The following is a 12,144-nucleotide window of genomic DNA, read 5'->3' as shown; positions in this document are numbered from 1 at the left end:
ATAATCAAAGAATTCTGAGGCTCTTGTCGGAGAAACAAACAGTAGGGGAACAAGAATGGAAACAGGGAGACCAGTTAGGGAGCTATTACAGAAGCTCAGTTGCCCATATTGACTTGGAGCACAGTGATGGGAGTGGAGAGGTTGAAAAATGGTCAGATTCCAGTTGGTGGAGAAGTGTGAGAAGAAGGTGTTAAGGATGACTTCAAGGATTTAGGCTTGAGCAACTGGAAGAATAGATTTTTCTCCTGTAGAGATGGGGAGCTTGGAGGAGGATCAAGTTTGGGGGAATTTATTACAACTCTTTCCCTTGCCTACTTGTCTTTGACCATACTGTTTTCTCTACTCTTTCTATAACACACGAGGCTCGCATGCTCCCACCTCAGGCCCTTTGCATTTTCTCTTCCTTAGACCTGTAAGGTTCCTGCCTCAGATATCCACTTGGGTCCCTTTCTCAATTTCATCAGGACTCTGTTCAGATGTTGCTTTCTCATGCTTGAAACCATCTCTCCCTGCCTTCTGGCACCACATTCTACTTGCACACACTATCCCCTTTCCTTACCTTTTTGTAAAATCTGTAGAATGCTTCTTTCTATATACAAATCATATATTCTTCTTACATCTATATTCCTCTGCTAGATTGTTGGAATTTTTTGTCTGTTTTATTTGTTGCTATATCTTAAACACGTGGAATACTGCTTAGCACTGAGTGAAAATATTTTTGTGACGTCAGGAGTAAGTTCATAAACAAGGCAAAAAAAGTGTAAGCTCTAAAGAAAAAGAGGGATTCATTTGAATGCATAAGATTTATTAACTTTATTTTTTTCATGAAAAGACCTAATAAAGCAACTGAGAAGACAGGCCATGAGAAAAGGAGGAGAAATGTGGAATATATTTACCCTACAAAGGATTTCTACTCAGAATATATGAGGAACTTCCAAAAATCAATAAAATAATAAATAACATAGTAGCAAAATGCAAAAATGATTACAAAAGAAATTATTCAGAAAATGTATCCTCATGGCCAATAAACATGAAAAGATGTTCAACACTGATAATCAGGAAAATGAAAAATAAAATCTTACTGAGATGCTATTTCTCACTCAGTATTAGCCAAAACCTAAAAAATATGACAGTAATAAATTTTGGACAGGATGAGAAGCAACACTGCTCTAGGAGTATATAACCACTTCAGAAATCATTTGGCATTAGCTATAAAATTTGAAAATATACATGTCTGCAGATTAGCAATACCAAGTCTCTCTATATATGTGCTGTAGAGAAACTCCTGCACATGTACACCGGGAAACATGTGCAAGAATGTTCCTAGAATTGTTGTAATGGCAAAAAACTGGAAAAAACATAAATTTCCATTAACAACAGGATAGATAGATAAAGGTATATTGATAGATAGATAGATACGAGTGCTATACAGCTGTTAAAATAAGTGAAGTGTAATAATGCTCATCAATATGGATGAATTTAAAAACCAAAATGCTTGGGGAAAAAAAGCAGGTAGCAGAAAAATGCATACAAATTATTCCATTTATATAAGGTCAAAATTCATTAATATGTTGGGTTGAAATGCATGCATATGTGGTAAAACTTTAGAGAATATCAGGAGAATGATTGAAGCAGATTCAGAAAAATGGTCACCTATGGAGGGAGGGAGAGAGGCATGACGGGGGAAGGTGATGCTAGGAATCTTCAAATAAACTTAGATTGTTTCCTTTCTTAGTCTGAGTGATGCTAGAAACATATTTGATGATTGTTCTTTAAGTTTTACATACATTTTAACATATTAATTTGTAAGCATGGTTTGTATTAAAATTTTTAAAAAATAAATAAAAAGAGGAAAATGGGATTGATGTGTAGCCAGCAGGTATAGACAATTCTTTTGAGGAATTTCACTGTAAAAGATATTGCCTTCTATAGGAAACATTGTCTGACCTATTAACATCAGGTTGGGCTCCCCTCTTCTTCCAACACCATTATGGACCCTCCCCTGTCATGCCTTGTGTTAAGTTAATGTTGACTGCAGTAATGGATGCTGCCCCTTCTCCCGGTCTTAGTAGATTAATACAGTAGATGTAAGATGCTCAAGTACGGGAAGAGATGAGATTACTTAGAGGCAGTAGCTTATCTTCAAGTGGTAATTCAGGTAGCTTGGATCCTTGCATCTGCTGGTTCTGTCTTCAAGTGGCTTAAGGTCTCTGTGAGAGGAGGAAGAACATGGGACATTACTCATGTGGGAGACTTTCATGGGCAAGTCCTGCACTTCTAGCTAAGTACCACTGGCCAGAACTCAGTAGCATGACCCCTGCTAACTGGTAATGAGGCTGGCAAGTGTTACCTAGCTGGGTGTGCAAAGGAAAAAGAGACAGGTTTTATGAATAGCTAGCTAGTCAGTCTCTGCTGCATTTTGTCCATCTAGCTAAATCAATTGTTTAAATATCCGTTTACTTCTTCCTCCTGTGCACAGAACCCACTCACCAAGAGTGACAGTCCAAAGTCCCATTGGTGCATTGAGCTCAAAGAAGAGTATCTCCAGGTAATATGCAGTCCTCCCCATCAGTATTGGATGTGGTTTTGTATAGTTTTGCCATTTCTGAATTAAAAAGACAAGTTGTTTCCCTCCCACATCTTTTCCTGCCCCCAATATACAGTGAGATAAGAGGGGAAGGGTGACTATGGTAACAATACCCTTTTGGAAAAGATAAGAGCAGGAGACCTATGGCATTTGCTGTTGTATGGCAAGAATAATGTCTTGCTGGAGGGAGAGTGGTCTCCTTTAGCATTGTTCTCCTTGCTTCCATCCTGTGCATCCCTGGTGCATAGAACTGTGCCTCTTGTATGACTGCGCTGTCACAGAGTTAAACAAGTTCATGTATGCACTATGACCTGTACATAGTAAGACACATATAATAGATAACTGCTGCTATTATTATTACTAATTATTATATCACGGCAAACTTAAGCGCCAAGTTTCTTTGGATTTGGTTGAAATTATTTTGACTTAGTGTATTAAGACTAGTCATCGTCGTGATCCTAAGCTAAAGGTGGTAGTTTTTTTTTTATCTGTTATTTGACATATACGTATCTTTGTGTATGTGTGTTCATTCATCTAGGAAAAATTATTGCTTAATAAGTACATCTTATTGTGAACAACAATTTATAGAGTAAATATGGGGGAAAATTTACGGAGTCTGTGGCTTGAACATACTGGGAAATCTTGCTTTAAAGCAGTAGAAGACAGTTTCTTTAGCACAAAATCTCTATAGTTTTTCATCTTCCCATAACGATAAAATTGTTAGGAAAGCATTGAGAATTATTCTTTATGTGACTTCTAAACTTCAAGCTTTCACAGGAACATTGTAGCTTTGTAAAATTGGTGTTTTGCCTTGGAAAAAGGCTTTGTTTTGGAAGACTGCTACTTATGTCCTCAGCGTGTGAACATGCAAATTAAATAGAAGAGACGGACTGTGTTTGGGAAATTGTTAAAATAGTTTGCTGAGATTCCTTTGAGCTTTGGTTATTTCTCGTTAACCAACCCCAGGTTAGTGTTGTTGAGCTCGACTCTGGATAGAAAGGCCAGGTATTCACGGTGTGGAATAATACACCTGTGCAGGTGTTATCAAAGGCTGGATAATGGTGTTCAGGCTTCTGCTCTGAGCTCCATCATAGATGTGAAGAATGTGTGGCCAGCTGTATGTTGTTTATCCTGACCCTGTTGTAGAATTAACGAAGAGATCCTCAATCTATAGTCTAATGTCTATGGGTAGCGATAAGAAAAAATTGGATATCTTTTCTTTGTGAAACACTGTGCCAGTCACTTCCATGAGCATTTCGTGGAATTTATTTCTTCCTCTAAAATATCCTGGCCACTTTTTCTTAATCTCTTGGCTTTCCCTGGTTTCTCTATCTTCACTAGTATAGTGGATCACAATGACTTAGTCCTACCTTGCATCCAACCAGACAGCAGAGAGGTTTGTTTTCAGCTTGTTCCTGTCAGCTCAATTTCCTGGGGATTTATCCCTGTGCCAGTTATTCCCAGAGTTGGGCTTACGATGAAGTTAATGACGTTTAAGCTTCAGGGCCTCTCACTTACATGGACCCCTTCCAAGCCCCTGGATTCTGAATATTGTGTAAGGTGGTCCTCGCTTTGCGTGGTACTGTGTTAACCGAGATGCACACGTATCAGGACCGTGTCTTTGCTTTGCACAGCTATCTTATTCCACACTCTGAATATCTGTAGCAGTCACTTTTGGTATTTTCCTTGGCCTTTCCCTTGTAAAACAAAGACAAACCAAAAAATACTGAACTGAGCTGCTTTTATTCATTGAGTAGTTCTAAATCAAGCTGACTTTCTGGCTCTATGACATCATGGCTTAGCAAATATTCTTTGGAATTTTCTAAGTTCTAAACAAATGGAAACCTGAACAACATATTATCTGAAAGATAAATTTGAGGTTTTACAGTCAGAATGAAAAGGAAGGGACAGATTACAGCAAAACTAGCTTGATTAATTTTTTTTTTTTGAGGAAGATTGACCCTGAACTAACATCTGTTGCCAATCTTCCTCTTTTTGCCTGAGGAAAATTGTCCCTGAGCTAACATCCGTGTCAGTCTTCCTCTGTTTTGTATGTGAGACACCGGCACAGCGTGGCTTGATGGGCAGTGTGTAGGTCTGTACTTGGGATCCAAACCTGTGAACCCTGGGCTGCTGAAGCAGAGAGTGTGAATTTAACCATTATGGCACCAGGCTGGCCCCTTGATTAATTTTTTAATGAATTGAATAAAGGTTATTTCAGAGTTACTATTTATCAGACTTTTCCAGAAGTTAGGTAGAAAATGATGCAGAAAACTTTACCTTTAAGCAGTTTATCGTTGAAAGGGACAACTAAATATACAATCATAATTTTATGTGATGACTATTAGACTAGAGATGTTTGAAAGCTGCTGAGCAGCTGGTGGTTGAGCAAGGCTAGAAGGATGAATAGAATAGAGACAGGCTTTTTCCCCAAACACAAGGAACGGTCTGAGCCAACACATTTGATTTGAGGAAACCTGAAAGGCAGGATATAGGAAGGACTGTGGCAGGCCATGAAACTCAGTTGTTCAGAAGTGGGTGATGTGATTTGTAAATATAATTACAAATGTAAACCATCATATTGGAGAAATTTAGGTGATAGTAGAACTTAGAGGAGGCATCTCTGTATTTCCTATGCTGAGCCTCAGCCGATGGGAGAACAGACTACTTTATCCAAAATATGTGAGATTGTTTAACATGATGGAAACATCATTGTCTTGAACAAGAGACCAATCCTGCTGGAATCCTGGCTCTGTTGTTTACTAGTTGAAATCCTTTGGATAACTGAGCTGACTGAGCCTCCGTTTCTTTGTGTATAAATTGAGACTCTGTGATGATACCTGCCTTTCATGCTTGTTATGAGCATGGATGAACTCATATATATTTACCAAGCAAGATGATAGGTACTTCATAAATGGTATTATTATCACTATTACCAGATAAAGGGAAAGAAGTTTAAGGAAGAGAGAAGGATATTAAGCCATCGTGGGAGCTGGAGGTTATTGGAAAGGTAAATTTCCGTCAATTGACATAGCATCAGGGGATTACAACAGCTAGCCAGCACGGAGAGAGGACCACAGAAGGACACTGTGTGCTGCTTCTCTCGCCAATAACTACCGTGGTTGAAGTTCTGTATTCTCTGTACTTGGACAAATCAGTGTTAACTTGGTTAAATCCTACAGGACATTTTTTTCCTGAACTAACTCTTATTAGTTGGCACAACAGCTAAATGTGTAGGTGGAAAAGAAGAGAAGAGAAAATGCCTTTTTTTTTTTTTTGGTTTGAGGAGAACAAAAACAGCCCTAGGATAATGTTTAAATGCAAGTCCACCAACAGAACCCGTCAGTGCAAACTTTCATGGGAAAACACTGAAAGGGCCAGAGCCTAGCCATACCTGCTGTGCACATCTAAGTGTCTGCTTTTCATTGAGAATATGTGAGCAACCCAGTTTTCTTAGCTAAATTTATTAAAAATGAATGAAAGAGATGGATTTGGCCAAGCAGACAAAAGAGTTCAAAATTAGAGGGAATATTCATTTATGCAGTTCTTTTTTAGTGTCTGCCACATACAAGACACTGTGTCAGATGCTGAAAGTGATGCAAAGTAGTTAGAGAGACATTCCTTACCTTTGGTTTATCGGAAGAAATACGTTACAAATGCATTCTCTTGTACTACAGATAGGCTTGACGAAATAAGAGAAGTGTTGTCAAGTGCTGTGGGATTTCAGACAGGAAACTGCCTGGGTTTGCGTTGCTGCTCTGCTCACTGGCAGTACTCTTGTCAGTAAGTAAGGAACCACACAGTCTCAGGTGGAGTGTCAAATTCGGAAATGGACATTCTTTGCAATTACTTAATTAGTTCAAGCAAGTGTCTCCTCTTCATCAGCCAGTATTTCCTGTGGGTCCCTGTTCTATGTAATGTGTGAGCACAGTCTCCTCTCCTCTTCCATCCTTCTCAATAATTCTTTTCCTCTGAAGTTTAGGCGCATCTGCCGGATAGAGATGCCTAAGCAGGCACAGAAATATTTTCTCCCTGCCTTCACTTTTTCTTTTTGGTGACCATGGCCATGTTATTTATCTTTATTAGGCTTCCGTTTCACAAGCTGTATGCTAGATTGAGACAGGGCTTATTGGAATAGCTGGTGGTTTTGTTTAAGATGAACCCAGGAATACAACTTTTTTTCCAGTTTTTTTGAGAAATAATTGACATACAACACTGTGTATGTTTAAAGTATGCAGCATGATAGTCTGATTTATATATATTGTGAAATGATTCCCACAATAGGTTTAATTAATATCCATCATCTCATATAGATACTATAAAAAGAAAAGTCTTCTCTTTGTAATGAGAACACTTGAGATTTACTCTCTTGACAACTTTCCTGTATATCATATAGCAGTGGTAACTATAGTCATCATGCCGCTCATTCTATCTCTAGTACTTCTTTATCTTATAACTGGAAGTTCATGCCTTTTGACCCCTTCCTCCAGTTCCCCACCTCTGGTAACCACAAATTTGATCTCTTTTTCTATGAGGGTGCTGTTTTTTCTTCTTTTTAGATTCCACATAAAAGTGAGATCATCCAGTGTTTGTGTTTCTCTCTCTGCCCTATTTCACTTAGCATAATGTTTTCAAGGTCCAACTATGTTGTCACAAATGCTAGGATTTCCTTATTTTTTACGGTTGAATAATATTCCATTATATATATATATATACACACCACAACTTATTTATTCATTCATCCGTTGATGGACATTTAGGTGGTTTCCATGTCTTGGCAATTATAAATAATGTTGCTATGAACATGGGAGTGCAGATATTTTTTAGATTTAATGTTTTCATTTAGAAATATAACTTGTTTCAAATACACTTGTTGTCTTAAAATGAAGTTGTCTGGGTCTTTAGGGTTGAAATATATTCCAGGCATCTCAACTTCTGATGTATGTTTACTATATTGACTGCAGGTATCTTCTTAGTCTGAAGATGCCTGACTTCTGGGGGTAATCAAGACAAAGATTACCCAGTCTTCTTGTGTTGAATTTATTTTCTTGTCTTTAATATGTTCCAGCAATACTTTGCAAGGTCAACTTTTGTTCTATTTTTGTTGTTCTTTGCAAAACCTTGCATAAAATTGGCTACCCTTCTACTATATTTAACACTATTGTAAGAAATTGAATTGCTTTCCTACTATCCTGGTTCTTTCTCTGCCAACATTCTTTCTGTATTAAAAAGGTTAGTCGCAGCTTACAAATGAGTTTTTTTCCAGACTTCATTTATAATAGTTACAACAAATATTTTTATAGTGTTTAGTATGTACTAGACACAACTCTAAACTTTTTATACCATTAACTCATTTAATCCTCACAACAACCCTCTGGGTGCTATTAATTCTACCCATGTCATGGATGAGGAAATTGAGGTTTAGAGAAGTTAAGTATCTTGTTTGCAGTCACACAGTAAGTGGTGGAGCCAATGTTTGAATCCTGCCACGTGCTACCTCTCTAGAATCTGTGCTTTTAACCATTTCACATATTACCTCCTTAAGTTAAGCTTCTAGTTCCTTGTTCTGAATTTGGAATGCGTATAACCATACAAGCAAATACAAATTTTTGTTTTTTAAGTTGGAATATTGTAGCTGACCTTGAGCAGTAACATTTTTAGCCCAAGACCTAGATCCTGGAAACAGGAGATCACATGAAAAGAAAATAGAATAAAGGCCCTTTTATCTTTTGCAGGACCAGCCCAAGGCAAACTTGTGTAATAGGTGAAGTATATCTTTGACATCTTTTCACCTTCCCTTTCTCTCACTTTTCGGCACTCCTGTTTTTCTCTTTCATGCTATTTTTTGTCCCACTTGAAGCCTATCCAGTCCCTAAGAGTGTCCCAAGCTCTCAGCGTCGCTCCCCTCAAATACGGGTTAAACGGAGAGCACTCTATCTTCCTTCTGACCCTGTAATTCTTCTTCTCAGAATCCACCCTAAAACAATATTCTGAAATGGAAATATTTTTGCATAAAGATGTTAATCACAGCTTCAATAATAAAAAAAAAAGGAAACTGCCTAAATGTGCAACATTGGATGAGTGATTAAGTAAATTATGGTAAGTGCAAGTAATGCAGTATTATGTAACTATTAAAAACTATGTTTATGAAGACTCACAATGATGGGAGAAAAGGTATATGTTTCAATGTTAAGGGGATAATTCAAGCTAAAAGCAGTGTGAGATAAGCCCTAGAAAAATGCATATCAAAAAAGGGAAGAAAAATTCGAAATATTAAATGGACATAGATTGAGATGGTGGGATTATAAAGTGATTATTTATAGTTTCCTCTGTTTTCTAACATTGGTTTTATAATCCAGAAAATAGGTAAATTCTCAATTAAAAAAGAAACAAGCTTCATTCACAATAAATTGCCTGATTTCTTCTTAATACTCCTAGATGTATTGTCATTTTCAAAAATGATACTTACCAATACCAATATATCTTTAATTAGTAGGATTCCAAGCAGCACAAGAAAATGAAGCAAAAGACTGAGGAAGGGTAGTGGGAGGCAATTTGGAATACAGCAACTGCAACTGAATTCTTAAAGACAGCCCGCTGAGCATTTCTTGCTTTACACAACTTAATAAAATTTTTTCCATTGGTCTTTCTATTTATAAGTTCATGTTTTGTTGTGTATTGTTTTTCACAGTGGAAGCGAGGAGACTTGTGCTGGTTAAAGGAGAGAAGATACAGGGCAAGGATACACTGTAGGCAACATCTCTCTGCCTCGATGGTGGGGATTATTAAATGTATATCTGATATCATTTAGTGATTGCAAATTATGGATTGCTTATATTCATTTGCAGGCGACATTTCTTAACTTGTTTATTTATTCTTGGAGGCCAAACCAGCAGTTGCTGAATTTCATGCCTCTGCATAATACATAAACACTCCGTAGATGAGCTTTACTCCTTGGTACCTTTAGCGTCTACACTTCACTTCTACTCGTCTTTCTGGAGGATAGGATGGATGACTCCATTCTCTCCCTGACACCTTCCACCAGGAGAAGCCTTCTTCTTTCCTGAAAGATAAGTTCCAGCCAGAGAGGAGAAGAGAAACCTGGTCACTTTGATTTCAAATAGCGTTCCCCAGGGGATGGAATTCCATCTCCTGAACATCAACTGATTACAGGAAAAGGAGAAAGAATGTAATTAGTTAGGTTGGGGAGCCATTTTCCTAGTCCAATTCTCAATGTCCCCTGGATATCAACCTGATATGTGAATTGCTTCTACATGTGGCTGTGCTAGCAGAGAGGGTTCTGTGGAAAGCAAGAAGCACCATGCTCCCAATGGAATTATTATTCTTATTTTTGTATCACAGGATAACACATATGCATATGAATGTTTTTGCAGTACAGATAGGCACATGCACACTTGGAGGTCTAAATCCTATGTCAAGCACTGTTATATACACCCACCCACCCTCTTTACTTTTCTGTCTAGGAGTGTGATGTGTAAAAGAGAGGTGAAATATAAGAACTAAATGATTAGAAAATAAATCATAAACCTCAAGTACACTTGAAGGTAGAAGTGGTCAGTGGAGACAGCTAAGATCCTTAGAAGGCTGATGCTGCCGTTACCTGTAAGTAAACTTAGAATTGTGTTTTCTCTTATTAAGAATGAGCTGCTGTGTAGATCAGGTCTTATTACAACAAACCACAAGTGACTATCTAAATTTTTACGCTAAATGAAGGCTACTCTACTAAATGAACCTTGCCTAATAGTGTGTGTTTTTTCTTGATTATGCAGTGATATTTGCAGATAGGGGATTTGACCTCTCCCAGCTTTCTTCCAGCTCATGGTATTTCTTGTCCTCTCCCTCTCTTGTTCCCTGAGTGCTTACATAACTTGACAATATCTCTTGAAGCAATTTGAAAATATGAACCTCAGGTCATTGAAATTTATTTGCTCTACTAGAAACTGGCATAACAATTCAGAAGTGGAATTTATGGAAGAATTATGGTGTCCCAATTACTAATCAAATTATTTTGCTATAGAGGTAGAGAGAAAGGGCTATTCTCTTTTTATTTCAATTTCCAAACTGTAGTTTACAGCAGCAGTGTTCTAGGTTCTACACAGTCATGGAGGTAGGAGGAATTACAAGAGAGGAGGAAATAATATTTGTTAACAAACAAATATTATAGACAAGACATTTTAGAAACAATTTAATTAAATCTTCTTTGCGAACCTGAGCCAGTTGGTTCTCTATAAATGTTACACTCAGAAAACTGAAATTTGTAAGATTTTTAAGTTAAGTAATTAACCACAAACCCTAGCGGGGGTCTGGAGGAGCAAAGGAAGGTTTCATTGAAGAAATGGCCACTGGGCTACTAATTAAAAGATGAATATGCATTGCCGGAGTAAGGAGGGGGAGTGAACAGCATTTGCAAAGAATCTGCAGTGGGAGGGAACTTAAAAATAAGACAAGTATGGTTGAAGGACAGAGTGTGTGGGACGGTACCACATAAACTGAGACTGAGAATGTGGGTGGGGGCTGAACTAGGAGGTGTTTTTATGACCTTTTTAAGAAATTTTGCTTGACCCTAAAAGCAATGGGGAGCCATTGAGCAGCTTTAATCCAGGGCTTTAATGTGAACAGATGTACTTTTTCAATAGCATATGATAGTTGTAGAGTGGAGAACAAGTTGACACGGGTAAAGCCATCAGTTCAATAATCTGGGTGAAACGCAGTGGTACTTTAGATGTAGTGGTTCAGGTAGAGATGGAGAGATGTAGACAGTTTGGGGATGAGGAGTAGAATTAATAGAATTTACTAAAAGGAGATGAGGAAGCAGAAGGTGTTTAAGGTGACACAGAGCGCTGCATGGCTTAGTACTATGGTGTTGGTGCCATTTACAGAGATAAGGATTATCATGGAGGACCTAACTTTTAAAAACTGGATCATTTGTCTATTTTTTATTGATGCTAGATTAGGAGTGTGGATCACATGTTTGGTTTTTGGACATGTTGTATTTACCACGTCTGTGAAACTTCTAAAAAGAAATTTGCAAAGGCAGTTGGATATATGAATCTGGACTCTAGAATGGAGGTCTAGGTTCCCAGATTTGTGAATGGGCATAATGAGATCCACTTGGGTAAAGAACTGCAACAGTTAATAGCCACATTAAGAAAAGTGACCCTGCAAGGAGAGACAGAAGAACCAGATAGGAGGAATGAGAAGATTTCTGTTCTGTAGAAGGCAAGGAAATTGATATTTCAAAATATAGGGAGAGGTAAGTAGTGTGAAATGCTGCAATGCTGTGAAAGATCAACTGAGATGAGGACGAAAATATTTTTTCTAGTTTTTAGTAACATGGAAGTTATGGGTGATCCTAGCAAGAATCAATTCAGGGGTGTGATAGAGATGGAAGCTAGATGGGAAGGGGTTGAAGAATAAGGTGGGATGAGAATAGGGAGAAGTGCAGACAATTCTTTTTAGCTATAAATGGAAGAAGAGAGAGCTAGCTTGTCGGGGAGTTAGTGTAGGTAAGGAGGAGGTAAGGAGCTGGAGGAAAG

At 37.9% G+C, this 12,144-nt stretch overlaps 1 long non-coding RNA gene across 1 annotated transcript; it reads right to left on the bottom strand.

Annotated features, from left to right (window-relative positions):
• Positions 1–788: 788 nt before the first annotated feature.
• Positions 789–4,371, bottom strand: LOC139079993 (uncharacterized). Its single transcript, XR_011534089.1, has 2 exons — positions 3,958–4,371; positions 789–2,210 (listed from the first exon to the last, which is right to left on the bottom strand). It is a non-coding gene; the product is annotated as an uncharacterized lncRNA (long non-coding RNA).
• Between the last annotated feature and the right edge of the window lie 7,773 nt (positions 4,372–12,144).

Source organism: Equus przewalskii, chromosome 28 (assembly GCF_037783145.1).
Source record: "Equus przewalskii isolate Varuska chromosome 28, EquPr2, whole genome shotgun sequence".
In the NCBI taxonomy this organism is placed as follows: Eukaryota; Metazoa; Chordata; class Mammalia; order Perissodactyla; family Equidae; genus Equus; species Equus przewalskii.
Note: the sequence above shows the minus strand (reverse complement) of the source record. Positions and strands in the feature narration are given on the sequence as shown.